Source organism: Triturus cristatus, chromosome 6, assembly GCF_964204655.1.
Source record: "Triturus cristatus chromosome 6, aTriCri1.1, whole genome shotgun sequence".
Lineage (NCBI taxonomy): Eukaryota > Metazoa > Chordata > Amphibia > Caudata > Salamandridae > Triturus > Triturus cristatus.
The window spans coordinates 101,313,999-101,337,026 of NC_140589.1; the positions used below are offsets into that span (position 1 = coordinate 101,313,999).

Genomic DNA, 23,028 nt, shown 5'->3' on the forward strand with positions numbered 1-23,028 from the left:
CACTACTAGACTCCTCTTCTATGCCTCCCTGCAGTTCACTCACTCTGTCTTTGTTTCATTCTGTCCTTCCACAACACTCCTTCTCACTCACTCGCTCTATCACTTGTATTTTTGCCCTTGCTCTGCATTCTATAGTGGAAACATCTCTTGAAAGAAGCATCTGAAAATGACGTGACATAAAATTTAAAACCTCCTTATTGGAAACCTAAAACATCACAAGACTTAATGTAACCCATTTCTTTCATAAAAAAGATTTTTAAAGTACCCCACAAAAGAAATATAAAACACCACGAGTGCTAGAAGAATATTACATTAACGTTAAAGATAGAATAGGGCAAATGCCTTTGCAGTTGAAACTGAAGTTTGGTACTTATTCAGATATTATTTACATTGCCAATTTTTAGCTGAGATTCTAAAGGAACTGAGAGAGAAAATGGAATTCAAGTTTTGTCAGAAGTGGGATTCGAACCCACGCCTCCAGGAGAGACTGCGGCCTTAACGCAGCGCCTTAGACCACTCGGCCATCCTGACCCCATGGTGCTTTTTCATCTAAAGGGTGAGAAAGATATTAGGAACCAAAAAATGCACAGAGCTTAGGCCAATAGTGGCTAGAGCAAGAAAAAAACTCACTGCACTCTTCCAAGAAGACAATCCTATAAGCCACTGCGAGGGAAATGATCATATTTCTCAAGAAAAAAATTAGAGTAAACACAGGACTGTCAGAAGTGGGATTTGAACCCACGCCTCCAGAGGAGACTGCGACCTGAACGCAGCGCCTTAGACCACTCGGCCATCCTGACTTGCTTTCCCAGCATCTTCCAGAGGCCAGACAGCCATGCAGGTGAGGTACTGAAAAGGAATGCCCTCAATTTATTTATCCTATTATATGCACTTCCAACAGATCTTTGAACAATCTGTACAGAGCAGGACCTATGGAGAACTCTTTAGAACTTTGAGGCAAACAAAGAGAAAGTGCTATTCACCAGCCACTTGAACGGCTCAAAGCTGCTTTGAAATTGAGACAATAGCCACCTCTTGGCTGGCTAAAGCAATTTCAACAAGGGATCTCAAAGTCACAACATAGGGTGGAGTATGCAAATTTAAGCAGCCCCTGATCAAAGCCCTGAGGAGATTGCTGTAAGTGTGCTGGAGTCCAGTTGTCTACCAGATGAATGGCATTCTTCCAAATTTGCAGGGCCCGTCTGGCCAGGGCATACAAGAGCATGACTCTTCCAGATGACCTCTTACATGGGTCCTATGCTCATTTGGTAAGGATTGCGCTTTGTCAGCAAGACGTTATAGAACCTAAATATATGAGAAACCCCATCTCTCTTGACAAGAGGAGAACGGAATAACGTGCCAAGTGAAGACCAACAGATGCAACTTCCATCAGATGTTAACCTGATAAAGGAGATTAAATCTCCAAAAGGCATGTCAGAAGTGGGATTCGAACCCACGCCTCCAAAGGAGACTGTGGCCTAAACACAGCGCCTTAGACCTCTCGGCCATCCTGACAGTATAGGCTTTTAATAAATGAATAAAAGTTACTCAGAAACGTCTACCTCCATGCAAGCCTGAAATAATTTAAACCTTCAAACACAAGGTGCAACTTTATGCACAGGACAATAAACACAGAAGAACACATACGAAAGCACTTTATTTCACAGGTATACAGTTTTCATGCTTTTAGAACACCACATACCTCTCACCAGCTATTTAGGGTCCTGTATCCGACTCACAACATTTCCTTGCCTGCGACCTCTCTCTCTACACAAACAACTACAGCAAAGGAAGTAGGAAGGCAATAGGTGGGGCAGTTTATGCAAATTTATGCTGCCAATGTGCCTTGCAGGTTCATGCAGGATTTCTAGATCCTTGCTGGATACAAGAGAGTAGGCCTTGTTCCAGATAAACTATCCCTAGCAGGGAAAGTCTGAGCACAGGCACTCTTTTGCTCTTTAGCCCCTGGCCTGGGACTCACCCTCACTTGCTGAGGCATGAAATTCTGCATACCAACTTTGCACAGAAGGTATGTTTGTGGTTGTTTGGGGGATGGGTGGGAGGTCAAGAGCAGGGAAAAGCAGGTCTCCTTCTTTACTAGACTACTCTTCTATGCCTCCCTGCCGTTCACTCACTCTGTTTTTGTTTCATTCTCTCCTTCCACAACACTCCTTCTCACTCCTTCGCTCTATCACTTGTATTTTTGCCCTTGCTCTGCATTCTATAGTGGAAACATCTCTTGAATGAAGCATCTGAAAATGACGTGACATAAAATTTAAAACCTCCTTATTGGAAACCTAAAACATCACAAGACTTAATGTAACCCATTTCTTTCATAAAAAAGATTTTTAAAGTACCCCACAAAAGAAATATAAAACACCACGAGTGCTAGAAGAATATTACATTAACGTTAAAGATAGAATAGGGCAAATGCATTTGCAGTTGAAACTGAAGTTTGGTACTTATTCAGATATTATTTACATTGCCAATTTTTAGCTGAGATTCTAAAGGAACTGAGAGAGAAAATGGAATTCAAGTTTTGTCAGAAGTGGGATTCGAACCCACGCCTCCAGGAGAAACTACGGCCTTAACGCAGCGCCTTAGACCACTCGGCCATCCTGACCCAATGCTGCTTTTTCATCTAAAGGGTGAGAAAGATATTAGGAACCAAAAAATGCACAGAGCTGAGGCCAATAGTGGCTAGAGCAAGAAAAAAACTCACTGCACTCTTCCAAGAAGACAATCCTATAAGCCACTGCGAGGGAAATGATCATATTTCTCAAGAAAAAAATTAGAGTAAACACAGGACTGTCAGGAGTGGGATTTGAACCCACGCCTCCAGAGGAGACTGCGACCTGAACGCAGCGCCTTAGACCACTCGGCCATCCTGACTTGCTTTCCCAGCATCTTCCAGAGGCCAGACAGCCATGCAGGTGAGGTACTGAAAAGGAATGCCCTCAATTTATTTATCCTATTATATGCACTTCCAACAGATCTTTGAACAATCTGTACAGAGCAGGACCTATGGAGAACTCTTTAGAACTTTGAGGCAAACAAAGAGAAAGTGCTATTCACCAGCCACTTGAACGGCTCAAAGCTGCTTTGAAATTGAGACAATAGCCACCTCTTGGCTGGCTAAAGCAATTTCAACAAGGGATCTCAAAGTCACAACATAGGGTGGAGTATGCAAATTTAAGCAGCCCCTGATCAAAGCCCTGAGGAAATTGCTGTAAGTGTGCTGGAGTCCAGTTGTCTACCAGATGAATGGCATTCTTCCAAATTTGCAGGGCCCGTCTGGCCAGGGCATACAAGAGCATGACTCTTCCAGATGACCTCTTACATGGGTCCTATGCTCATTTGGTAAGGATTGCGCTTTGTCAGCAAGACGTTATAGAACCTAAATATATGAGAAACCCCATCTCTCTTGACAAGAGGAGAACGGAATAACGTGCCAAGTGAAGACCAACAGATGCAACTTCCATCAGATGTTAACCTGATATAGGAGATTAAATCTCCAAAAGGCATGTCAGAAGTGGGATTCGAACCCACGCCTCCAAAGGAGACTGTGGCCTAAACACAGCGCCTTAGACCTCTCGGCCATCCTGACAGTATATGCTTTTAAGAAATGAATAAAAGTTACTCAGAAACGTCTACCTCAATGCAAGCCTGAAATAATTTAAACCTTCAAACACAAGGTGCAACTTTATGCACAGGACAATAAACACAGAAGAACACATACGAAAGCACTTTATTTCACAGGTATACAGTTTTCATGCTTTTAGAACACCACATACCTCTCACCAGCTATTTAGGGTCCTGTATCCGACTCACAACATTTCCTTGCCTGCGACCTCTCTCTCTACACAAACAACTACAGCACAGGAAGTAGGAAGGCAATAGGTGGGGCAGTTTATGCAAATTTATGCTGCCAATGTGCCTTGCAGATTCATGCAGGATTTCTAGATCCTTGCTGGATACAAGAGAGTAGGCCTTGTTCCAGATAAACTATCCCTAGCAGGGAAAGTCTGAGCACAGGCACTCTTTTGCTCTTTAGCCCCTGGCCTGGGACTCACCCTCACTTGCTGAGGCGTGAAATTCTGCATACCAACTTTGCACAGAAGGTATGTTTGTGGTTGTTTGGGGATGGGTGGGAGGTCAAGAGCAGGGAAAAGCAGGTCTCCTTCACTACTAGACTCCTCTTCTATGCCTCCCTGCCATTCACTCACTCTGTCTTTGTTTCATTCTCTCCTTCCACAACACGCTCTATCACTTGTATTTTTGCCCTTGCTCTGCATTGTATAGTGGAAACATCTCTTGAATTAAGCATCTGAAAATGACGTGACATAAAATTTAAAACCTCCTTATTGGAAACCTAAAACATCACAAGACTTAATGTAACCCATTTCTTTCATAAAAAAGATTTTTAAAGTACCCCACAAAACAAATATAAAACACCACGAGTGCTAGAAGAATATTACATTAACGTTAAAGATAGAATAGGGCAAATGCATTTGCAGTTGAAACTGAAGTTTGGTACTTATTCAGATATTATTTACATTGCCAATTTTTAGCTGAGATTCTAAAGGAACTGAGAGAGAAAATGGAATTCAAGTTTTGTCAGAAGTGGGATTCGAACCCACGCCTCCAGGAGAGACTGCGGCCTTAACGCAGCGCCTTAGACCACTCGGCCATCCTGACCCCATGCTGCTTTTTCATCTAAAGGGTGAGAAAGATATTAGGAACCAAAAAATGCACAGAGCTGAGGCCAATAGTGGCTAGAGCAAGAAAAAAACTCACTGCACTCTTCCAAGAAGACAATCCTATAAGCCACTGCGAGGGAAATGATCATATTTCTCAAGAAAATAATTAGAGTAAACACAGGACTGTCAGAAGTGGGATTTGAACCCACGCCTCCAGAGAAGACCGCGACCTGAACGCAGCGCCTTAGACCACTCGGCCATCCTGACTTTCTTTCCCAGCATCTTCCAGAGGCCAGACAGCCATGCAGGTGAGGTACTGAAAAGGAATGCCCTCAATTTATTTATCCTATTATATGCACTTCCAACAGATCTTTGAACAATCTGTACAGAGCAGGACCTATGGAGAACTCTTTAGAACTTTGAGGCGAACAAAGAGAAAGTGCTATTCACCAGCCACTTGAACGGCTCAAAGCTGCTTTGAAATTGAGACAATAGCCACCTCTTGGCTGGCTAAAGCAATTTCAACAAGGGATCTCAAAGTCACAACATAGGGTGGAGTATGCAAATTTAAGCAGCCCCTGATCAAAGCCCTAAGGAAATTGCTGTAAGTGTGCTGGAGTCCAGTTGTCTACCAGATGCATGGCATTCTTCCAAATTTGCAGGGCCCGTCTGGCCAGGGCATACAAGAGCATGACTCTTCCAGATGACCTCTTACATGGGTCCTATGCTCATTTGGTAAGGATTGCGCTTTGTCAGCAAGACGTTATAGAACCTAAATATATGAGAAACCCCATCTCTCTTGACAAGAGGAGAACGGAATAACGTGCCAAGTGAAGACCAACAGATGCAACTTCCATCAGATGTTAACCTGATAAAGGAGATTAAATCTCCAAAAGGCATGTCAGAAGTGGGATTCGAACCCACGCCTCCAAAGGAGACTGTGGCCTAAACACAGCGCCTTAGACCTCTCGGCCATCCTGACAGTATAGGCTTTTAAGAAATGAATAAAAGTTACTCAGAAACGTCTACCTCCATGCAAGCCTGAAATAATTTAAACCTTCAAACACAAGGTGCAACTTTATGCACAGGACAATAAACACAGAAGAACACATACGAAAGCACTTTATTTCACAGGTATACAGTTTTCATGCTTTTAGAACACCACATACCTCTCACCAGCTATTTAGGGTCCTGTATCCGACTCACAACATTTCCTTGCCTGCGACCTCTCTCTCTACACAAACAACTACAGCACAGGAAGTAGGAAGGCAATAGGTGGGGCAGTTTATGCAAATTTATGCTGCCAATGTGCCTTGCAGATTCATGCAGGATTTCTAGATCCTTGCTGGATACAAGAGAGTAGGGTTTGTTCCAGATAAACTATCCCTAGCAGGGAAAGTCTGAGCACAGGCACTCTTTTGCTCTTTAGCCCCTGGCCTGGGACTCACCCTCACTTGCTGAGGCGTGAAATTCTGCATACCAACTATGCACAGAAGGTATGTTTGTGGTTGTTTGGGGATGGGTGGGAGGTCAAGAGCAGGGAAAAGCAGGTCTCCTTCACTACTAGACTCCTCTTCTATGCCTCCCTGCCGTTCACTCACTCTGTCTTTGTTTCATTCTCTCCTTCCACAACACTCCTTCTCACTCACTCGCTCTATCACTTGTATTTTTGCCCTTGCTCTGCATTCTATAGTGGAAACATCTCTTGAATGAAGCATCTGAAAATGACGTGACATAAAGTTTAAAACCTCCTTATTGTAAACCTAAAACATCACAAGACTTAATGTAACCCATTTCTTTCATAAAAAAGATTTTTAAAGTACCCCAAAAAAGAAATATAAAACACCACGAGTGCTAGAAGAATATTACATTAACGTTAAAGATAGAATAGGGCAAATGCATTTGCAGTTGAAACTGAAGTTTGGTACTTATTCAGATATTATTTACATTGCCAATTTTTAGCTGAGATTCTAAAGGAACTGAGAGAGAAAATGGAATTCAAGTTTTGTCAGAAGTGGGATTTGAACCCACGCCTCCAGGAGAGACTGCGGCCTTAACGCAGCGCCTTAGACCACTCGGCCATCCTGACCCCATGCTGTTTTTTCATCTAAAGGGTGAGAAAGATATTAGGAACCAAAAAATGCACAGAGCTTAGGCCAATAGTGGCTAGAGCAAGAAAAAAACTCACTGCACTCTTCCAAGAAGACAATCCTATAAGCCACTGCGAGGGAAATGATCATATTTCTCAAGAAAAAAATTAGAGTAAACACAGGACTGTCAGAAGTGGGATTTGAACCCACACCTCCAGAGGAGACTGCGACCTGAACGCAGCGCCTTAGACCACTCGGCCATCCTGACTTGCTTTCCCAGCATCTTCCAGAGGCCAGACAGCCATGCAGGTGAGGTACTGAAAAGGAATGCCCTCAATTTATTTATCCTATTATATGCACTTCCAACAGATCTTTGAACAATCTGTACAGAGCAGGACCTATGGAGAACTCTTTAGAACTTTGAGGCGAACAAAGAGAAAGTGCTATTCACCAGCCATTTGAACGGCTCAAAGCTGCTTTGAAATTGAGACAATAGCCACCTCTTGGCTGGCTAAAGCAATTTCAACAAGGGATCTCAAAGTCACAACATAGGGTGGAGTATGCAAATTTAAGCAGCCCCTGATCAAAGCCCTAAGGAAATTGCTGTAAGTGTGCTGGAGTCAAGTTGTCTACCAGATGCATGGCATTCTTCCAAATTTGCAGGGCCCGTCTGGCCAGGGCATACAAGAGCATGACTCTTCCAGATGACCTCTTACATGGGTCCTATGCTCATTTGGTAAGGATTGCGCTTTGTCAGCAAGACGTTATAGAACCTAAATATATGAGAAACCCCATCTCTCTTGACAAGAGGAGAACGGAATAACGTGCCAAGTGAAGACCAACAGATGCAACTTCCATCAGATGTTAACCTGATAAAGGCGATTAAATCTCCAAAAGGCATGTCAGAAGTGGGATTCGAACCCACGCCTCCAAAGGAGACTGTGGCCTAAACACAGCGCCTTAGACCTCTCGGCCATCCTGACAGTATAGGCTTTTAAGAAATGAATAAAAGTTACTCAGAAACGTCTACCTCCATGCAAGCCTGAAATAATTTAAACCTTCAAACACAAGGTGCAACTTTATGCACAGGACAATAAACACAGAAGAACACATACGAAAGCACTTTATTTCACAGGTATACAGTTTTCATGCTTTTAGAACACCACATACCTCTCACCAGCTATTTAGGGTCCTGTATCCGACTCACAACATTTCCTTGCCTGCGACCTCTCTCTCTACACAAACAACTACAGCACAGGAAGTAGGAAGGCAATAGGTGGGGCAGTTTATGCAAATTTATGCTGCCAATGTGCCTTGCAGATTCATGCAGGATTTCTAGATCCTTGCTGGATACAAGAGAGTAGGCCTTGTTCCAGATAAACTATCCCTAGCAGGGAAAGTCTGAGCACAGGCACTCTTTTGCTCTTTAGCCCCTGGCCTGGGATTCACCCTCACTTGCTGAGGCGTGAAATTCTGCATACCAACTTTGCACAGAAGGTATGTTTGTGGTTGTTTGGGGATGGGTGGGAGGTCAAGAGCAGGGAAAAGCAGGTCTCCTTCACTACTAGACTCCTCTTCTATGCCTCCCTGCCATTCACTCACTCTGTCTTTGTTTCATTCTCTCCTTCCACAACACTCCTTCTCACTCACTCGCTCTATCACTTGTATTTTTGCCCTTGCTCTGCATTCTATAGTGGAAACATCTCTTGAATGAAGCATCTGAAAATGACGTGACATAAAATTTAAAACCTCCTTATTGGAAACCTAAAACATCACAAGACTTAATGTAACCCATTTCTTTCATAAAAAAGATTTTTAAAGTACCCCACAAAACAAATATAAAACACCACGAGTGCTAGAAGAATATTACATTAACGTTAAAGATAGAATAGGGCAAATGCATTTGCAGTTGAAACTGAAGTTTGGTACTTATTCAGATATTATTTACATTGCCAATTTTTAGCTGAGATTCTAAAGGAACTGAGAGAGAAAATGGAATTCAAGTTTTGTCAGAAGTGGGATTCGAACCCACGCCTCCAGGAGAGACTGCGGCCTTAACGCAGCGCCTTAGACCACTCGGCCATCCTGACCCCATGCTGCTTTTTCATCTAAAGGGTGAGAAAGATATTAGGAACCAAAAAATGCACAGAGCTTAGGCCAATAGTGGCTAGAGCAAGAAAAAAACTCACTGCACTCTTCCAAGAAGACAATCCTATAAGCCACTGCGAGGGAAATGATCATATTTCTCAAGAAAATAATTAGAGTAAACACAGGACTGTCAGAAGTGGGATTTGAACCCACGCCTCCAGAGGAGACTGCGACCTGAACGCAGCGCCTTAGACCACTCGGCCATCCTGACTTGTTTTCCCAGCGTCTTCCAGAGGCCAGACAGCCATGCAGGTGAGGTACTGAAAAGGAATGCCCTCAATTTATTTATCCTATTATATGCACTTCCAACAGATCTTTGAACAATCTGTACAGAGTAGGACCTATGGAGAACTCTTTAGAACTTTGAGGCAAACAAAGAGAAAGTGCTATTCACCAGCCACTTGAACGGCTCAAAGCTGCTTTGAAATTGAGACAATAGCCACCTCTTGGCTGGCTAAAGCAATTTCAACAAGGGATCTCAAAGTCACAACATAGGGTGGAGTATGCAAATTTAAGCAGCCCCTGATCAAAGCCCTAAGGAAATTGCTGTAAGTGTGCTGGAGTCCAGTTGTCTAGCAGATGCATGGCATTCTTCCAAATTTGCAGGGCCCGTCTGGCCAGTGCATACAAGAGCATGACTATTCCAGATGACCTCTTACATGGGTCCTATGCTCATTTGGTAAGGATTGCGCTTTGTCAGCAAGACGTTATAGAACCTAAATATATGAGAAACCCCATCTCTCTTGACAAGAGGAGAACGGAATAATGTGCCAAGTGAAGACCAACAGATGCAACTTCCATCAGATGTTAACCTGATAAAGGAGATTAAATCTCCAAAAGGCATGTCAGAAGTGGGATTCGAACCCACGCCTCCAAAGGAGACTGTGGCCTAAACACAGCGCCTTAGACCTCTCGGCCATCCTGACAGTATAGGCTTTTAAGAAATGAATAAAAGTTACTCAGAAACGTCTACCTCCATGCAAGCCTGAAATAATTTAAACCTTCAAACACAAGGTGCAACTTTATGCACAGGACAATAAACACAGAAGAACACATACGAAAGCACTTTATTTCACAGGTATACAGTTTTCATGCTTTTAGAACACCACATACCTCTCACCAGCTATTTAGGGTCCTGTATCCGACTCACAACATTTCCTTGCCTGCGACCTCTCTCTCTACACAAACAACTACAGCACAGGAAGTAGGAAGGCAATAGGTGGGGCAGTTTATGCAAATTTATGCTGCCAATGTGCCTTGCAGATTCATGCAGGATTTCTAGATCCTTGCTGGATACAAGAGAGTAGGCCTTGTTCCAGATAAACTATCCCTAGCAGGGAAAGTCTGAGCACAGGCACTCTTTTGCTCTTTAGCCCCTGGCCTGGGATTCACCCTCACTTGCTGAGGCGTGAAATTCTGCATACCAACTTTGCACAGAAGGTATGTTTGTGGTTGTTTGGGGATGGGTGGGAGGTCAAGAGCAGGGAAAAGCAGGTCTCCTTCACTACTAGACTACTCTTCTATGCCTCCCTGCCGTTCACTCACTCTGTCTTTGTTTCATTCTCTCCTTCCACAACACTCCTTCTCACTCACTCGCTCTATCACTTGTATTTTTGCCCTTGCTCTGCATTCTATAGTGGAAACATCTCTTGAATGAAGCATCTGAAAATGACGTGACATAAAATTTAAAACCTCCTTATTGGAAACCTAAAACATCACAAGACTTAATGTAACCCATTTCTTTCATAAAAAAGATTTTTAAAGTACCCCACAAAACAAATATAAAACACCACGAGTGCTAGAAGAATATTACATTAACGTTAAAGATAGAATAGGGCAAATGCATTTGCAGTTGAAACTGAAGTTTGGTACTTATTCAGATATTATTTACATTGCCAATTTTTAGCTGAGATTCTAAAGGAACTGAGAGAGAAAATGGAATTCAAGTTTTGTCAGAAGTGGGATTTGAACCGACGCCTCCAGGAGAGACTGCGGCCTTAACGCAGCGCCTTAGACAACTCGGCCATCCTGACCCCATGCTGCTTTTTCATCTAAAGGGTGAGAAAGATATTAGGAACCAAAAAATGCACAGAGCTTAGGCCAATAGTGGCTAGAGCAAGAAAAAAACTCACTGCACTCTTCCAAGAAGACAATCCTATAAGCCACTGCGAGGGAAATGATCATATTTCTCAAGAAAAAAATTAGAGTATACACAGGACTGTCAGAAGTGGGATTTGAACCCACACCTCCAGAGGAGACTGCGACCTGAACGCAGCGCCTTAGACCACGCGGCCATCCTGACTTGCTTTCCCAGCATCTTCCAGAGGCCAGACAGCCATGCAGGTGAGGTACTGAAAAGGAATGCCCTCAATTTATTTATCCTATTATATGCACTTCCAACAGATCTTTGAACAATCTGTACAGAGCAGGACCTATGGAGAACTCTTTAGAACTTTGAGGCGAACAAAGAGAAAGTGCTATTCACCAGCCACTTGAACGGCTCAAAGCTGCTTTGAAATTGAGACAATAGCCACCTCTTGGCTGGCTAAAGCAATTTCAACAAGGGATCTCAAAGTCACAACATAGGGTGGAGTATGCAAATTTAAGCAGCCCCTGATCAAAGCCCTAAGGAAATTGCTGTAAGTGTGCTGGAGTCCAGTTGTCTACCAGATGCATGGCATTCTTCCAAATTTGCAGGGCCCGTCTGGCCAGGGCATACAAGAGCATGACTCTTCCAGATGACCTCTTACATGGGTCCTATGCTCATTTGGTAAGGATTGCGCTTTGTCAGCAAGACGTTATAGAACCTAAATATATGAGAAACCCCATCTCTCTTGACAAGAGGAGAACGGAATAACGTGCCAAGTGAAGACCAACAGATGCAACTTCCATCAGATGTTAACCTAATAAAGGAGATTAAATCTCCAAAAGGCATGTCAGAAGTGGGATTCGAACCCACGCCTCCAAAGGAGACTGTGGCCTAAACACAGCGCCTTAGACCTCTCGGCCATCCTGACAGTATAGGCTTTTAAGAAATGACTAAAAGTTACTCAGAAACGTCTACCTCAATGCAAGCCTGAAATAATTTAAACCTTCAAACACAAGGTGCAACTTTATGCACAGGACAATAAACACAGAAGAACACATACGAAAGCACTTTATTTCACAGGTATACAGTTTTCATGCTTTTAGAACACCACATACCTCTCACCAGCTATTTAGGGTCCTGTATCCGACTCACAACATTTCCTTGCCTGCGAGCTCTCTCTCTACACAAACAACTACAGCACAGGAAGTAGGAAGGCAATAGGTGGGGCAGTTTATGCAAATTTATGCTGCCAATGTGCCTTGCAGATTCATGCAGGATTTCTAGATCCTTGCTGGATACAAGAGAGTAGGCCTTGTTCCAGATAAACTATCCCTAGCAGGGAAAGTCTGAGCACAGGCACTCTTTTGCTCTTTAGCCCCTGGCCTGGGACTCACCCTCACTTGCTGAGGCGTGAAATTCTGCATACCAACTTTGCACAGAAGGTATGTTTGTGGTTGTTTGGGGATGGGTGGGAGGTCAAGAGCAGGGAAAAGCAGGTCTCCTTCACTACTAGACTCCTCTTCTATGCCTCCCTGCAGTTCACTCACTCTGTCTTTGTTTCATTCTGTCCTTCCACAACACTCCTTCTCACTCACTCGCTCTATCACTTGTATTTTTGCCCTTGCTCTGCATTCTATAGTGGAAACATCTCTTGAAAGAAGCATCTGAAAATGACGTGACATAAAATTTAAAACCTCCTTATTGGAAACCTAAAACATCACAAGACTTAATGTAACCCATTTCTTTCATAAAAAAGATTTTTAAAGTACCCCACAAAAGAAATATAAAACACCACGAGTGCTAGAAGAATATTACATTAACGTTAAAGATAGAATAGGGCAAATGCCTTTGCAGTTGAAACTGAAGTTTGGTACTTATTCAGATATTATTTACATTGCCAATTTTTAGCTGAGATTCTAAAGGAACTGAGAGAGAAAATGGAATTCAAGTTTTGTCAGAAGTGGGATTCGAACCCACGCCTCCAGGAGAGACTGCGGCCTTAACGCAGCGCCTTAGACCACTCGGCCATCCTGACCCCATGGTGCTTTTTCATCTAAAGGGTGAGAAAGATATTAGGAACCAAAAAATGCACAGAGCTTAGGCCAATAGTGGCTAGAGCAAGAAAAAAACTCACTGCACTCTTCCAAGAAGACAATCCTATAAGCCACTGCGAGGGAAATGATCATATTTCTCAAGAAAAAAATTAGAGTAAACACAGGACTGTCAGAAGTGGGATTTGAACCCACGCCTCCAGAGGAGACTGCGACCTGAACGCAGCGCCTTAGACCACTCGGCCATCCTGACTTGCTTTCCCAGCATCTTCCAGAGGCCAGACAGCCATGCAGGTGAGGTACTGAAAAGGAATGCCCTCAATTTATTTATCCTATTATATGCACTTCCAACAGATCTTTGAACAATCTGTACAGAGCAGGACCTATGGAGAACTCTTTAGAACTTTGAGGCAAACAAAGAGAAAGTGCTATTCACCAGCCACTTGAACGGCTCAAAGCTGCTTTGAAATTGAGACAATAGCCACCTCTTGGCTGGCTAAAGCAATTTCAACAAGGGATCTCAAAGTCACAACATAGGGTGGAGTATGCAAATTTAAGCAGCCCCTGATCAAAGCCCTGAGGAGATTGCTGTAAGTGTGCTGGAGTCCAGTTGTCTACCAGATGAATGGCATTCTTCCAAATTTGCAGGGCCCGTCTGGCCAGGGCATACAAGAGCATGACTCTTCCAGATGACCTCTTACATGGGTCCTATGCTCATTTGGTAAGGATTGCGCTTTGTCAGCAAGACGTTATAGAACCTAAATATATGAGAAACCCCATCTCTCTTGACAAGAGGAGAACGGAATAACGTGCCAAGTGAAGACCAACAGATGCAACTTCCATCAGATGTTAACCTGATAAAGGAGATTAAATCTCCAAAAGGCATGTCAGAAGTGGGATTCGAACCCACGCCTCCAAAGGAGACTGTGGCCTAAACACAGCGCCTTAGACCTCTCGGCCATCCTGACAGTATAGGCTTTTAATAAATGAATAAAAGTTACTCAGAAACGTCTACCTCCATGCAAGCCTGAAATAATTTAAACCTTCAAACACAAGGTGCAACTTTATGCACAGGACAATAAACACAGAAGAACACATACGAAAGCACTTTATTTCACAGGTATACAGTTTTCATGCTTTTAGAACACCACATACCTCTCACCAGCTATTTAGGGTCCTGTATCCGACTCACAACATTTCCTTGCCTGCGACCTCTCTCTCTACACAAACAACTACAGCACAGGAAGTAGGAAGGCAATAGGTGGGGCAGTTTATGCAAATTTATGCTGCCAATGTGCCTTGCAGGTTCATGCAGGATTTCTAGATCCTTGCTGGATACAAGAGAGTAGGCCTTGTTCCAGATAAACTATCCCTAGCAGGGAAAGTCTGAGCACAGGCACTCTTTTGCTCTTTAGCCCCTGGCCTGGGACTCACCCTCACTTGCTGAGGCATGAAATTCTGCATACCAACTTTGCACAGAAGGTATGTTTGTGGTTGTTTGGGGGATGGGTGGGAGGTCAAGAGCAGGGAAAAGCAGGTCTCCTTCTTTACTAGACTACTCTTCTATGCCTCCCTGCCGTTCACTCACTCTGTTTTTGTTTCATTCTCTCCTTCCACAACACTCCTTCTCACTCCTTCGCTCTATCACTTGTATTTTTGCCCTTGCTCTGCATTCTATAGTGGAAACATCTCTTGAATGAAGCATCTGAAAATGACGTGACATAAAATTTAAAACCTCCTTATTGGAAACCTAAAACATCACAAGACTTAATGTAACCCATTTCTTTCATAAAAAAGATTTTTAAAGTACCCCACAAAAGAAATATAAAACACCACGAGTGCTAGAAGAATATTACATTAACGTTAAAGATAGAATAGGGCAAATGCATTTGCAGTTGAAACTGAAGTTTGGTACTTATTCAGATATTATTTACATTGCCAATTTTTAGCTGAGATTCTAAAGGAACTGAGAGAGAAAATGGAATTCAAGTTTTGTCAGAAGTGGGATTCGAACCCACGCCTCCAGGAGAAACTACGGCCTTAACGCAGCGCCTTAGACCACTCGGCCATCCTGACCCAATGCTGCTTTTTCATCTAAAGGGTGAGAAAGATATTAGGAACCAAAAAATGCACAGAGCTGAGGCCAATAGTGGCTAGAGCAAGAAAAAAACTCACTGCACTCTTCCAAGAAGACAATCCTATAAGCCACTGCGAGGGAAATGATCATATTTCTCAAGAAAAAAATTAGAGTAAACACAGGACTGTCAGGAGTGGGATTTGAACCCACGCCTCCAGAGGAGACTGCGACCTGAACGCAGCGCCTTAGACCACTCGGCCATCCTGACTTGCTTTCCCAGCATCTTCCAGAGGCCAGACAGCCATGCAGGTGAGGTACTGAAAAGGAATGCCCTCAATTTATTTATCCTATTATATGCACTTCCAACAGATCTTTGAACAATCTGTACAGAGCAGGACCTATGGAGAACTCTTTAGAACTTTGAGGCAAACAAAGAGAAAGTGCTATTCACCAGCCACTTGAACGGCTCAAAGCTGCTTTGAAATTGAGACAATAGCCACCTCTTGGCTGGCTAAAGCAATTTCAACAAGGGATCTCAAAGTCACAACATAGGGTGGAGTATGCAAATTTAAGCAGCCCCTGATCAAAGCCCTGAGGAAATTGCTGTAAGTGTGCTGGAGTCCAGTTGTCTACCAGATGAATGGCATTCTTCCAAATTTGCAGGGCCCGTCTGGCCAGGGCATACAAGAGCATGACTCTTCCAGATGACCTCTTACATGGGTCCTATGCTCATTTGGTAAGGATTGCGCTTTGTCAGCAAGACGTTATAGAACCTAAATATATGAGAAACCCCATCTCTCTTGACAAGAGGAGAACGGAATAACGTGCCAAGTGAAGACCAACAGATGCAACTTCCATCAGATGTTAACCTGATATAGGAGATTAAATCTCCAAAAGGCATGTCAGAAGTGGGATTCGAACCCACGCCTCCAAAGGAGACTGTGGCCTAAACACAGCGCCTTAGACCTCTCGGCCATCCTGACAGTATATGCTTTTAAGAAATGAATAAAAGTTACTCAGAAACGTCTACCTCAATGCAAGCCTGAAATAATTTAAACCTTCAAACACAAGGTGCAACTTTATGCACAGGACAATAAACACAGAAGAACACATACGAAAGCACTTTATTTCACAGGTATACAGTTTTCATGCTTTTAGAACACCACATACCTCTCACCAGCTATTTAGGGTCCTGTATCCGACTCACAACATTTCCTTGCCTGCGAGCTCTCTCTCTACACAAACAACTACAGCACAGGAAGTAGGAAGGCAATAGGTGGGGCAGTTTATGCAAATTTATGCTGCCAATGTGCCTTGCAGATTCATGCAGGATTTCTAGATCCTTGCTGGATACAAGAGAGTAGGCCTTGTTCCAGATAAACTATCCCTAGCAGGGAAAGTCTGAGCACAGGCACTCTTTTGCTCTTTAGCCCCTGGCCTGGGACTCACCCTCACTTGCTGAGGCGTGAAATTCTGCATACCAACTTTGCACAGAAGGTATGTTTGTGGTTGTTTGGGGATGGGTGGGAGGTCAAGAGCAGGGAAAAGCAGGTCTCCTTCACTACTAGACTCCTCTTCTATGCCTCCCTGCCATTCACTCACTCTGTCTTTGTTTCATTCTCTCCTTCCACAACACGCTCTATCACTTGTATTTTTGCCCTTGCTCTGCATTGTATAGTGGAAACATCTCTTGAATTAAGCATCTGAAAATGACGTGACATAAAATTTAAAACCTCCTTATTGGAAACCTAAAACATCACAAGACTTAATGTAACCCATTTCTTTCATAAAAAAGATTTTTAAAGTACCCCACAAAACAAATATAAAACACCACGAGTGCTAGAAGAATATTACATTAACGTTAAAGATAGAATAGGGCAAATGCATTTGCAGTTGAAACTGAAGTTTGGTACTTATTCAGATATTATTTACATTGCCAATTTTTAGCTGAGATTCTAAAGGAACTGAGAGAGAAAATGGAATTCAAGTTTTGTCAGAAGTGGGATTCGAACCCACGCCTCCAGGAGAGACTGCGGCCTTAACGCAGCGCCTTAGACCACTCGGCCATCCTGACCCCATGCTGCTTTTTCATCTAAAGGGTGAGAAAGATATTAGGAACCAAAAAATGCACAGAGCTGAGGCCAATAGTGGCTAGAGCAAGAAAAAAACTCACTGCACTCTTCCAAGAAGACAATCCTATAAGCCACTGCGAGGGAAATGATCATATTTCTCAAGAAAATAATTAGAGTAAACACAGGACTGTCAGAAGTGGGATTTGAACCCACGCCTCCAGAGAAGACCGCGACCTGAACGCAGCGCCTTAGACCACTAGGCCATCCTGACTTTCTTTCCCAGCATCTTCCAGAGGCCAGACAGCCATGCAGGTGAGGTACTGAAAAGGAATGCCCTCAATTTATTTATCCTATTATATGCACTTCCAACAGATCTTTGAACAATCTGTACAGAGCAGGACCTATGGAGAACTCTTTAGAACTTTGAGGCGAACAAAGAGAAAGTGCTATTCACCAGCCACTTGAACGGCTCAAAGCTGCTTTGAAATTGAGACAATAGCCACCTCTTGGCTGGCTAAAGCAATTTCAACAAGGGATCTCAAAGTCACAACATAGGGTGGAGTATGCAAATTTAAGCAGCCCCTGATCAAAGCCCTAAGGAAATTGCTGTAAGTGTGCTGGAGTCCAGTTGTCTACCAGATGCATGGCATTCTTCCAAATTTGCAGGGCCCGTCTGGCCAGGGCATACAAGAGCATGACTCTTCCAGATGACCTCTTACATGGGTCCTATGCTCATTTGGTAAGGATTGCGCTTTGTCAGCAAGACGTTATAGAACCTAAATATATGAGAAACCCCATCTCTCTTGACAAGAGGAGAACGGAATAACGTGCCAAGTGAAGACCAACAGATGCAACTTCCATCAGATGTTAACCTGATAAAGGAGATTAAATCTCCAAAAGGCATGTCAGAAGTGGGATTCGAACCCACGCCTCCAAAGGAGACTGTGGCCTAAACACAGCGCCTTAGACCTCTCGGCCATCCTGACAGTATAGGCTTTTAAGAAATGAATAAAAGTTACTCAGAAACGTCTACCTCCATGCAAGCCTGAAATAATTTAAACCTTCAAACACAAGGTGCAACTTTATGCACAGGACAATAAACACAGAAGAACACATACGAAAGCACTTTATTTCACAGGTATACAGTTTTCATGCTTTTAGAACACCACATACCTCTCACCAGCTATTTAGGGTCCTGTATCCGACTCACAACATTTCCTTGCCTGCGACCTCTCTCTCTACACAAACAACTACAGCACAGGAAGTAGGAAGGCAATAGGTGGGGCAGTTTATGCAAATTTATGCTGCCAATGTGCCTTGCAGATTCATGCAGGATTTCTAGATCCTTGCTGGATACAAGAGAGTAGGCCTTGTTCCAGATAAACTATCCCTAGCAGGGAAAGTCTGAGCACAGGCACTCTTTTGCTCTTTAGCCCCTGGCCTGGGACTCACCCTCACTTGCTGAGGCGTGAAATTCTGCATACCAACTATGCACAGAAGGTATGTTTGTGGTTGTTTGGGGATGGGTGGGAGGTCAAGAGCAGGGAAAAGCAGGTCTCCTTCACTACTAGACTCCTCTTCTATGCCTCCCTGCCGTTCACTCACTCTGTCTTTGTTTCATTCTCTCCTTCCACAACACTCCTTCTCACTCACTCGCTCTATCACTTGTATTTTTGCCCTTGCTCTGCATTCTATAGTGGAAACATCTCTTGAATGAAGCATCTGAAAATGACGTGACATAAAATTTAAAACCTCCTTATTGGAAACCTAAAACATCACAAGACTTAATGTAACCCATTTCTTTCATAAAAAAGATTTTTAAAGTACCCCACAAAACAAATATAAAACACCACGAGTGCTAGAAGAATATTACATTAACGTTAAAGATAGAATAGGGCAAATGCATTTGCAGTTGAAACTGAAGTTTGGTACTTATTCAGATATTATTTACATTGCCAATTTTTAGCTGAGATTCTAAAGGAACTGAGAGAGAAAATGGAATTCAAGTTTTGTCAGAAGTGGGATTTGAACCGACGCCTCCAGGAGAGACTGCGGCCTTAACGCAGCGCCTTAGACAACTCGGCCATCCTGACCCCATGCTGCTTTTTCATCTAAAGGGTGAGAAAGATATTAGGAACCAAAAAATGCACAGAGCTTAGGCCAATAGTGGCTAGAGCAAGAAAAAAACTCACTGCACTCTTCCAAGAAGACAATCCTATAAGCCACTGCGAGGGAAATGATCATATTTCTCAAGAAAAAAATTAGAGTATACACAGGACTGTCAGAAGTGGGATTTGAACCCACACCTCCAGAGGAGACTGCGACCTGAACGCAGCGCCTTAGACCACGCGGCCATCCTGACTTGCTTTCCCAGCATCTTCCAGAGGCCAGACAGCCATGCAGGTGAGGTACTGAAAAGGAATGCCCTCAATTTATTTATCCTATTATATGCACTTCCAACAGATCTTTGAACAATCTGTACAGAGCAGGACCTATGGAGAACTCTTTAGAACTTTGAGGCGAACAAAGAGAAAGTGCTATTCACCAGCCACTTGAACGGCTCAAAGCTGCTTTGAAATTGAGACAATAGCCACCTCTTGGCTGGCTAAAGCAATTTCAACAAGGGATCTCAAAGTCACAACATAGGGTGGAGTATGCAAATTTAAGCAGCCCCTGATCAAAGCCCTAAGGAAATTGCTGTAAGTGTGCTGGAGTCCAGTTGTCTACCAGATGCATGGCATTCTTCCAAATTTGCAGGGCCCGTCTGGCCAGGGCATACAAGAGCATGACTCTTCCAGATGACCTCTTACATGGGTCCTATGCTCATTTGGTAAGGATTGCGCTTTGTCAGCAAGACGTTATAGAACCTAAATATATGAGAAACCCCATCTCTCTTGACAAGAGGAGAACGGAATAACGTGCCAAGTGAAGACCAACAGATGCAACTTCCATCAGATGTTAACCTAATAAAGGAGATTAAATCTCCAAAAGGCATGTCAGAAGTGGGATTCGAACCCACGCCTCCAAAGGAGACTGTGGCCTAAACACAGCGCCTTAGACCTCTCGGCCATCCTGACAGTATAGGCTTTTAAGAAATGACTAAAAGTTACTCAGAAACGTCTACCTCAATGCAAGCCTGAAATAATTTAAACCTTCAAACACAAGGTGCAACTTTATGCACAGGACAATAAACACAGAAGAACACATACGAAAGCACTTTATTTCACAGGTATACAGTTTTCATGCTTTTAGAACACCACATACCTCTCACCAGCTATTTAGGGTCCTGTATCCGACTCACAACATTTCCTTGCCTGCGAGCTCTCTCTCTACACAAACAACTACAGCACAGGAAGTAGGAAGGCAATAGGTGGGGCAGTTTATGCAAATTTATGCTGCCAATGTGCCTTGCAGATTCATGCAGGATTTCTAGATCCTTGCTGGATACAAGAGAGTAGGCCTTGTTCCAGATAAACTATCCCTAGCAGGGAAAGTCTGAGCACAGGCACTCTTTTGCTCTTTAGCCCCTGGCCTGGGACTCACCCTCACTTGCTGAGGCGTGAAATTCTGCATACCAACTTTGCACAGAAGGTATGTTTGTGGTTGTTTGGGGATGGGTGGGAGGTCAAGAGCAGGGAAAAGCAGGTCTCCTTCACTACTAGACTCCTCTTCTATGCCTCCCTGCAGTTCACTCACTCTGTCTTTGTTTCATTCTGTCCTTCCACAACACTCCTTCTCACTCACTCGCTCTATCACTTGTATTTTTGCCCTTGCTCTGCATTCTATAGTGGAAACATCTCTTGAAAGAAGCATCTGAAAATGACGTGACATAAAATTTAAAACCTCCTTATTGGAAACCTAAAACATCACAAGACTTAATGTAACCCATTTCTTTCATAAAAAAGATTTTTAAAGTACCCCACAAAAGAAATATAAAACACCACGAGTGCTAGAAGAATATTACATTAACGTTAAAGATAGAATAGGGCAAATGCCTTTGCAGTTGAAACTGAAGTTTGGTACTTATTCAGATATTATTTACATTGCCAATTTTTAGCTGAGATTCTAAAGGAACTGAGAGAGAAAATGGAATTCAAGTTTTGTCAGAAGTGGGATTCGAACCCACGCCTCCAGGAGAGACTGCGGCCTTAACGCAGCGCCTTAGACCACTCGGCCATCCTGACCCCATGGTGCTTTTTCATCTAAAGGGTGAGAAAGATATTAGGAACCAAAAAATGCACAGAGCTTAGGCCAATAGTGGCTAGAGCAAGAAAAAAACTCACTGCACTCTTCCAAGAAGACAATCCTATAAGCCACTGCGAGGGAAATGATCATATTTCTCAAGAAAAAAATTAGAGTAAACACAGGACTGTCAGAAGTGGGATTTGAACCCACGCCTCCAGAGGAGACTGCGACCTGAACGCAGCGCCTTAGACCACTCGGCCATCCTGACTTGCTTTCCCAGCATCTTCCAGAGGCCAGACAGCCATGCAGGTGAGGTACTGAAAAGGAATGCCCTCAATTTATTTATCCTATTATATGCACTTCCAACAGATCTTTGAACAATCTGTACAGAGCAGGACCTATGGAGAACTCTTTAGAACTTTGAGGCAAACAAAGAGAAAGTGCTATTCACCAGCCACTTGAACGGCTCAAAGCTGCTTTGAAATTGAGACAATAGCCACCTCTTGGCTGGCTAAAGCAATTTCAACAAGGGATCTCAAAGTCACAACATAGGGTGGAGTATGCAAATTTAAGCAGCCCCTGATCAAAGCCCTGAGGAGATTGCTGTAAGTGTGCTGGAGTCCAGTTGTCTACCAGATGAATGGCATTCTTCCAAATTTGCAGGGCCCGTCTGGCCAGGGCATACAAGAGCATGACTCTTCCAGATGACCTCTTACATGGGTCCTATGCTCATTTGGTAAGGATTGCGCTTTGTCAGCAAGACGTTATAGAACCTAAATATATGAGAAACCCCATCTCTCTTGACAAGAGGAGAACGGAATAACGTGCCAAGTGAAGACCAACAGATGCAACTTCCATCAGATGTTAACCTGATAAAGGAGATTAAATCTCCAAAAGGCATGTCAGAAGTGGGATTCGAACCCACGCCTCCAAAGGAGACTGTGGCCTAAACACAGCGCCTTAGACCTCTCGGCCATCCTGACAGTATAGGCTTTTAATAAATGAATAAAAGTTACTCAGAAACGTCTACCTCCATGCAAGCCTGAAATAATTTAAACCTTCAAACACAAGGTGCAACTTTATGCACAGGACAATAAACACAGAAGAACACATACGAAAGCACTTTATTTCACAGGTATACAGTTTTCATGCTTTTAGAACACCACATACCTCTCACCAGCTATTTAGGGTCCTGTATCCGACTCACAACATTTCCTTGCCTGCGACCTCTCTCTCTACACAAACAACTACAGCACAGGAAGTAGGAAGGCAATAGGTGGGGCAGTTTATGCAAATTTATGCTGCCAATGTGCCTTGCAGGTTCATGCAGGATTTCTAGATCCTTGCTGGATACAAGAGAGTAGGCCTTGTTCCAGATAAACTATCCCTAGCAGGGAAAGTCTGAGCACAGGCACTCTTTTGCTCTTTAGCCCCTGGCCTGGGACTCACCCTCACTTGCTGAGGCATGAAATTCTGCATACCAACTTTGCACAGAAGGTATGTTTGTGGTTGTTTGGGGGATGGGTGGGAGGTCAAGAGCAGGGAAAAGCAGGTCTCCTTCTTTACTAGACTACTCTTCTATGCCTCCCTGCCGTTCACTCACTCTGTTTTTGTTT

The 23,028-nt window shown here is 43.4% G+C and overlaps 27 non-coding genes across 27 annotated transcripts; all 27 read right to left on the reverse strand.

Annotated features, from left to right (window-relative positions):
* Positions 1 to 448: 448 nt before the first annotated feature.
* On the reverse strand, positions 449 to 531 carry TRNAL-AAG (transfer RNA leucine (anticodon AAG)). The gene has a single exon. It is a non-coding gene; the product is annotated as a tRNA-Leu (tRNA).
* Positions 532 to 717: 186 nt separating this feature from the next.
* TRNAL-CAG (transfer RNA leucine (anticodon CAG)) lies at positions 718 to 800 on the reverse strand. Its single transcript has one exon. It is a non-coding gene; the product is annotated as a tRNA-Leu (tRNA).
* Positions 801 to 1,432: 632 nt separating this feature from the next.
* On the reverse strand, positions 1,433 to 1,515 carry TRNAL-UAG (transfer RNA leucine (anticodon UAG)). Its single transcript has one exon. It is a non-coding gene; the product is annotated as a tRNA-Leu (tRNA).
* A 1,025-nt stretch (positions 1,516 to 2,540) lies between these two features.
* On the reverse strand, positions 2,541 to 2,623 carry TRNAL-AAG (transfer RNA leucine (anticodon AAG)). The gene has a single exon. It is a non-coding gene; the product is annotated as a tRNA-Leu (tRNA).
* A 186-nt stretch (positions 2,624 to 2,809) lies between these two features.
* TRNAL-CAG (transfer RNA leucine (anticodon CAG)) lies at positions 2,810 to 2,892 on the reverse strand. Its single transcript has one exon. It is a non-coding gene; the product is annotated as a tRNA-Leu (tRNA).
* A 632-nt stretch (positions 2,893 to 3,524) lies between these two features.
* TRNAL-UAG (transfer RNA leucine (anticodon UAG)) lies at positions 3,525 to 3,607 on the reverse strand. Its single transcript has one exon. It is a non-coding gene; the product is annotated as a tRNA-Leu (tRNA).
* Positions 3,608 to 4,615: 1,008 nt separating this feature from the next.
* On the reverse strand, positions 4,616 to 4,698 carry TRNAL-AAG (transfer RNA leucine (anticodon AAG)). The gene has a single exon. It is a non-coding gene; the product is annotated as a tRNA-Leu (tRNA).
* A 901-nt stretch (positions 4,699 to 5,599) lies between these two features.
* Positions 5,600 to 5,682, reverse strand: TRNAL-UAG (transfer RNA leucine (anticodon UAG)). Its single transcript has one exon. It is a non-coding gene; the product is annotated as a tRNA-Leu (tRNA).
* A 1,024-nt stretch (positions 5,683 to 6,706) lies between these two features.
* On the reverse strand, positions 6,707 to 6,789 carry TRNAL-AAG (transfer RNA leucine (anticodon AAG)). Its single transcript has one exon. It is a non-coding gene; the product is annotated as a tRNA-Leu (tRNA).
* A 186-nt stretch (positions 6,790 to 6,975) lies between these two features.
* TRNAL-CAG (transfer RNA leucine (anticodon CAG)) lies at positions 6,976 to 7,058 on the reverse strand. Its single transcript has one exon. It is a non-coding gene; the product is annotated as a tRNA-Leu (tRNA).
* Positions 7,059 to 7,690: 632 nt separating this feature from the next.
* TRNAL-UAG (transfer RNA leucine (anticodon UAG)) lies at positions 7,691 to 7,773 on the reverse strand. The gene has a single exon. It is a non-coding gene; the product is annotated as a tRNA-Leu (tRNA).
* A 1,024-nt stretch (positions 7,774 to 8,797) lies between these two features.
* On the reverse strand, positions 8,798 to 8,880 carry TRNAL-AAG (transfer RNA leucine (anticodon AAG)). The gene has a single exon. It is a non-coding gene; the product is annotated as a tRNA-Leu (tRNA).
* A 186-nt stretch (positions 8,881 to 9,066) lies between these two features.
* Positions 9,067 to 9,149, reverse strand: TRNAL-CAG (transfer RNA leucine (anticodon CAG)). The gene has a single exon. It is a non-coding gene; the product is annotated as a tRNA-Leu (tRNA).
* Positions 9,150 to 9,781: 632 nt separating this feature from the next.
* Positions 9,782 to 9,864, reverse strand: TRNAL-UAG (transfer RNA leucine (anticodon UAG)). Its single transcript has one exon. It is a non-coding gene; the product is annotated as a tRNA-Leu (tRNA).
* Positions 9,865 to 11,872: 2,008 nt separating this feature from the next.
* TRNAL-UAG (transfer RNA leucine (anticodon UAG)) lies at positions 11,873 to 11,955 on the reverse strand. Its single transcript has one exon. It is a non-coding gene; the product is annotated as a tRNA-Leu (tRNA).
* A 1,024-nt stretch (positions 11,956 to 12,979) lies between these two features.
* Positions 12,980 to 13,062, reverse strand: TRNAL-AAG (transfer RNA leucine (anticodon AAG)). Its single transcript has one exon. It is a non-coding gene; the product is annotated as a tRNA-Leu (tRNA).
* Positions 13,063 to 13,248: 186 nt separating this feature from the next.
* On the reverse strand, positions 13,249 to 13,331 carry TRNAL-CAG (transfer RNA leucine (anticodon CAG)). Its single transcript has one exon. It is a non-coding gene; the product is annotated as a tRNA-Leu (tRNA).
* Positions 13,332 to 13,963: 632 nt separating this feature from the next.
* On the reverse strand, positions 13,964 to 14,046 carry TRNAL-UAG (transfer RNA leucine (anticodon UAG)). The gene has a single exon. It is a non-coding gene; the product is annotated as a tRNA-Leu (tRNA).
* Positions 14,047 to 15,071: 1,025 nt separating this feature from the next.
* TRNAL-AAG (transfer RNA leucine (anticodon AAG)) lies at positions 15,072 to 15,154 on the reverse strand. The gene has a single exon. It is a non-coding gene; the product is annotated as a tRNA-Leu (tRNA).
* Positions 15,155 to 15,340: 186 nt separating this feature from the next.
* TRNAL-CAG (transfer RNA leucine (anticodon CAG)) lies at positions 15,341 to 15,423 on the reverse strand. The gene has a single exon. It is a non-coding gene; the product is annotated as a tRNA-Leu (tRNA).
* Positions 15,424 to 16,055: 632 nt separating this feature from the next.
* TRNAL-UAG (transfer RNA leucine (anticodon UAG)) lies at positions 16,056 to 16,138 on the reverse strand. Its single transcript has one exon. It is a non-coding gene; the product is annotated as a tRNA-Leu (tRNA).
* A 1,008-nt stretch (positions 16,139 to 17,146) lies between these two features.
* Positions 17,147 to 17,229, reverse strand: TRNAL-AAG (transfer RNA leucine (anticodon AAG)). The gene has a single exon. It is a non-coding gene; the product is annotated as a tRNA-Leu (tRNA).
* Positions 17,230 to 18,130: 901 nt separating this feature from the next.
* TRNAL-UAG (transfer RNA leucine (anticodon UAG)) lies at positions 18,131 to 18,213 on the reverse strand. The gene has a single exon. It is a non-coding gene; the product is annotated as a tRNA-Leu (tRNA).
* Positions 18,214 to 20,221: 2,008 nt separating this feature from the next.
* On the reverse strand, positions 20,222 to 20,304 carry TRNAL-UAG (transfer RNA leucine (anticodon UAG)). The gene has a single exon. It is a non-coding gene; the product is annotated as a tRNA-Leu (tRNA).
* A 1,024-nt stretch (positions 20,305 to 21,328) lies between these two features.
* Positions 21,329 to 21,411, reverse strand: TRNAL-AAG (transfer RNA leucine (anticodon AAG)). The gene has a single exon. It is a non-coding gene; the product is annotated as a tRNA-Leu (tRNA).
* Positions 21,412 to 21,597: 186 nt separating this feature from the next.
* Positions 21,598 to 21,680, reverse strand: TRNAL-CAG (transfer RNA leucine (anticodon CAG)). Its single transcript has one exon. It is a non-coding gene; the product is annotated as a tRNA-Leu (tRNA).
* A 632-nt stretch (positions 21,681 to 22,312) lies between these two features.
* TRNAL-UAG (transfer RNA leucine (anticodon UAG)) lies at positions 22,313 to 22,395 on the reverse strand. The gene has a single exon. It is a non-coding gene; the product is annotated as a tRNA-Leu (tRNA).
* Positions 22,396 to 23,028: the final 633 nt, after the last annotated feature.